Raw genomic sequence first — 5,326 nt, forward strand, 5'->3', positions numbered from 1 at the left:
AGTCACCCAATTACGTTGCGACATTTTATAACCCACAAGGTATTCCTCCGGTGTCCGGGAGTTGCATGATCTAATGGTCATAGGAACAGATACATTGACATGCATGAAACAATAACAATAAACTGACACGATCATATGCTACGTTCATAGTTTTGGGTCGTGTCCGTCACATCATTCTCCCAATGATGTGATCCCGTTATCAAGTGAAAACACTTGTCTATGGTCAGGAAACCTTAACCATCTTTGATCAACGAGCTAGTCAACTAGAGGCTCACTAGGGACAATGTGTTGTCTATGTATCCACACATGTATTTGAGTTTCCAATCAATACAATTACAGCATGGATAATAAATGATTGTCATGAATAAATAAATATAATAATAACCAATTTATTATTGCCTCTAGGGCATAGTTCCAACAGAATGAAGCTATGCATACTCTCTCATCGCCCCAATCCATCACACTTCTTGTCCTGAATTTCTATGGTTCGATGTGTTGATGACACCATTTTGATAATTCCAAATATTGGCACTATTGCTACCTTATGCAACTTACACTCGAATCAAACTCAACTATGCTAAATCCACTATGATATCAATCGATACCCTTGATCAGAAGATGTTGAACCTCTTAGCTCGTATAGGTTGTCAAGTGGGTTAGCTCCCTCTCATATACCTTGGACTTCCCTTAAGTCTCCATAAATCAAGAATTTAAGACTTTGTACCCATGCTCAAAAGGATCAAGAATAGATTAAGTGGATGTGCCACCTTGTTGTCCTATAGAGACAAACTAACTTTAATAAAAGCAGTCTTCTCCAGTATACCAATTTTCTTCATGTGCTCTCTGTCCATCCCAATGAGCATGATTGATCAACAAATATTTGAAAATTGCTTTCGGAGAAAATATGGCAATGAGGAGAAAGGGCTAGCTAAGATCTCTTGGGATAAAGCATGTCCGCCTAAATCCCATGGGGGACTTATTTTAGATTTCATCACTCACAATCAAGCTGTACCGATGAAATACTTGCCCATGTTTTTCAACAAAGTAGATTCCCCGTGGGTCAACATTGAAAACTTACTACCCAAGTGCATCCCTAGTAACAATGTCGTGGGTTCTTTTTGGTGGAAAGTTGTTCCCAAATTGTTGCCTATCTACAAAGAGCATGCTACTCGAGTTATTCCCAATGGGCCAACATTACCTTGGAAACTTACTAGGCCAAGCCATGACTGTAGGGACTCATGGGGCTATGAGGAATCCCTAGGAAGGTTAAATAGGTGCCCAAGAACCATTGGATCAAGGGTCTTTAAGTTGCTACCTATCTACATGGTTCTAGCAATTCCACTCTTTTTTGGACTGATAAATGGCTTGATCAAAGCCTAGAGATGGTATGTCTTACAACTGAGAATGTGTAGGATCGAATGTATGTCTAGAGGGGAAGGGGGGGTGATTAAACGACTTGAGCAAATTAAAACTTAGCCTTTTCCCAATTTTATTAGTTGGCAAGTTTTAGCAAATTTACCAAGTCTAGCACTTTCACATCCCAGTTTTGGGTTTTCCTGACTAACTAACTTATTTCAAAATTTAGGACCAATTAAAATTTTTGTGAATGCTTGTGATGCTTGGAGTGACTATTGTGTGTCTGTTTGTTTTGCCTCTGATTGATCTCCATTAATTCTTTCCATTCTCTTAATCATCTCCTTATCCCATGATCTCCTCCCTAATGATCATACCATGTGTTTAGGACAAATATCTATTTTTACCAAATATTATTTCCACCAAAAGGCTTTTCTTTGAATTAAACTTTCAAACCCCTAAGATGAGGTTTGTACTACTAGTCCTCATATTAGGGAATTTGTTTTGCACCAATATTTATATTTAAAACCTATTATCCAAATGTCTTCCAAAAACCATCATATTATTATTTTAAAAATTATTTTATTATTTTATTTAAAAGCCCTTCTGTGAGGCCAGAAATGGTCTCTTATGAAGGAAAGTTATTTTTATTACCTGCAAAATATTTAAGAAAATTTAGGGAAACTCAGTGGATATATTTATTCCATATTTATGAGTTTCAACACATGGTCATGTTCAAAATATTGGGCAAACCCCTCCAAAACCATTCCTGCCTATTTCAAGCTTTTGGAATATTTCTATAAGAAATATTCTCAATAAATTCCAGTAAAATTCTAGCATGTCATCTATGATATTCTTGATGATCTTGCCAAGTTTCATTCCAATGCAAGTTGATTTGACTCCCCTAATCACTCTAAAACCCTATCTGTCCAGAATCAAATTTGAGCAACTCTACATTGTGAAGTGTCTCCAATTGTGCTCAAATTTGGTGGACATGTTCCAGTACTCCAATGAGGCATCCACACCAAGTGGTACACCAAGGAGAATAGAGGAACTTGTCCTAAAACCCTCAAAACCCTCTCTGTTGATTTCTGACTTTGACAAACTTTACATTATAAAGTTTGTCCAATTGACCTCAAACTTTTTGTGCATACCTTAATGCTCAAATAATGCACCTACACCAAATATTGGATTTGTGGGAATTTATTTGAATAGGGTTCTAAGCAGAAACCCATTTCTGCCCCTTTCTAGGGTTTTTCAAGTCTACATTGGAAAACTTCTCCAACAAACCCCAAATTTGGTGTGCAAGCCTATTTTCATCTATTATTTGATCCTGTTAAGTTTCACAGCCATTGGAATCCATCTGATAGCCTAACCACAGATCAAACACCTTGTGTGCACTCACTAATTTGGCTTCTATTGCCCCTTCTACTTTATTCCTTGAGCTCAACTTTCTACCACAGCCTCACATAGTTACATTTCACCTCCAGTAACATTCCCATGGCCACTGGTCAATTATTGGAAAAGGTCCCTTTGTAACTTTCTCTCATTTTTACCCTTGGCAGCACTGTTTTACCCTTCTTTCCATTATTCTGCTCAAGCTATCACCCCCAACTCTTTCCAGAGCATCTAATATATGCCAAGGCTTCATTTAGAACCAAGATATGGCATGCTCATGTGGAGAATATGAGCATCACTTCTACAAATGGATTTCTGGCTCAATCATGACTTTGTACAACAAGTACTAGCTAAACTTGCTTTCATGAGCTGAAACTTTGCAGTCTGGTAGTCCTTCCATGCCTAACACTGCCAGACATAATTTTTCCCCAAGGCTTCCCTCCTAAGACCCACTTTTATCAGCTATAAGTTTGCTGTTAGAAACTTAACAGCTGTCAAAGCAAGTTCAAACCAGCCCGAGATGCTTCCAAACTCCTCCAGTGCATCATGGCAAGCATGCCTTGCACGGTTGACACCTTGGCCTGGCCAAGGGGTGCCCCAGGACACCAGGTGGGGTGGTGACCACCACCCTGGCATGCTGAAACGCTGCTCTGCACCATTGGACTCTAGCTGCAGCTTGGGTCCAGCGAGGGGAGCGTGTCCCAGAGCGCCGCAAAGCATCCTCGACTCCCTCCACGACGCCAGCAATGCTCCAAGAAGGCTCAGGGACGCGTGGCCGCCGTGCCCTGGGTGCACCAGAGAGCTCTGAGGTCCTTCTCGGTTCCTCCTTCCCCACTTAGGGCCTCCCCGTGCACCAGAGCCTCAGATCCTCTCCCCCGAGTCCCTCCTCCCTCCTAGCCACCCTCGAGCCTCCCCTTTGAGCTCCCTAGTTTGCCTCCTCCTCCCATGGCCGCGAGGCCACTGATTCGGCTCGCCCGAATCCGAGCTCCCCCGAGCTCCTCCTCTCCCTCTGGTGTAGCGACCCGACTCAAGACGAGTCAAGCCTCTGTGTTTCTGTGCCACCCCTGGATCAGTATGCTGGCACACACAGTACATCAATGTATATATCAAAGTGCAATCACTTGTAAATAACGTAAAACTGATATATACCTTAAATATTTCAGCGGAAGCAGTCAAGGGAGTGGAGTCCCAATAAACACCAACGGCAAGTTGAGTGTAGACCGTAACCCTGAATCGTACTCTTACTCGTCGAAGAAAAATATCTGCAACATAAGACGTTGCAGCCGTGTAGGTCAGCATATTGAATATGCCGGCAAGTCACATAAGAGAGGGGTGAAAAGTAATCATCTATACTATATGCATATATGGCGGGTGGGGCTATAAGTTTTTAGCGAAAAGCAAGTTTTCTCCTACATAAAGAGAGGGCTAAAAGCAAAATATTACTACAAAGGTTTGTTGTTAACGAGATGGTTCCGCCAACCAGTTCTCATACCCGAGTTGTCAATAATTACCCTCATCAAATATATATAATGGTGTTGAGAAATCCAGATAACTTCAGTTCCTTTGGCTCAAGTTGTCCATGACCGTGGACACGGCTAATCGATTAGGTTTGAGTACTCTGCAGAGTTTTGCACACGTTCCCCACAAGATTTGATCGCCTCCGAGTATGTCCTCGCACTTCAGGGTGTTTGAAGACCGGATGATCAAAACATGGTCTTTCAACGGGTCCCTCTGAATCCCTGTCGGTGCCCATCCATTCCTACCGTTCTTCTACATCTGCTAGCACCGCCTGTCCAGAGTCATCGCGTTGTCCAACCAAGCCAGAGCCCATAATGACTTGTGGCTGTGCAAGTAAGCCTTGGGTCTTGAAAATATCTGTCCGTCTCTTTGAGCCTAGGTGAAGCTTTCCGCAGGATGTCATGGCCGTCCCCAGCATCCCGGGTCATCCACTGGGTTCTCCAGGGAGCCGATCAACCGTCCTTCACCCAGAGTTGCATTGCGTCCGAGGTCTTGAAAATCTTGTCTTAACCGGTCTTGATTATTTAATCAACCTCGCATCACTCGTGTTATGCACTCAACCGAAATCCCGTCTACTCAAGCATAGCAATATGAAATTTGTCGTCCCGGGGCCAAGTATCGGGGTTGTTGTGTGCCTACCACATGATACTACAATCTATACTAAAATTTCCAAGTACCTACTCAGCATGCAATTGGGCATAGGATGGTAGAACTACGATGCATAAAACATAGGTGATAGTATGATCAAAGTGACTTGCCTGTTATTACTTGATGAAGATAGTCGCTCTCAAATTCCTGATAATTCTACTCGCCACACTCCGAGCAATCTACCGTAAATGAATAGCATTCAATAAACATTCATGCCAAAAAGGAAGAACCAAGAGAACATAAGAACAAAGCATGTCTTGGTGCAAAATAACAACGTACTAAGGTTAATTGAAAAGGTCCTAAGTGTGTTGTAAAGTGAAGGTGCATGAATGAGATCAAAAGAGTTAATGGACGAGGAACCATTGCTATATAAGCTCGACTTGCATACACTATGGGAGATGATAAAAAA

This window comes from Hordeum vulgare, chromosome 7H (genome assembly GCF_904849725.1).
Source record: "Hordeum vulgare subsp. vulgare chromosome 7H, MorexV3_pseudomolecules_assembly, whole genome shotgun sequence".
NCBI lineage: Eukaryota > Viridiplantae > Streptophyta > Magnoliopsida > Poales > Poaceae > Hordeum > Hordeum vulgare.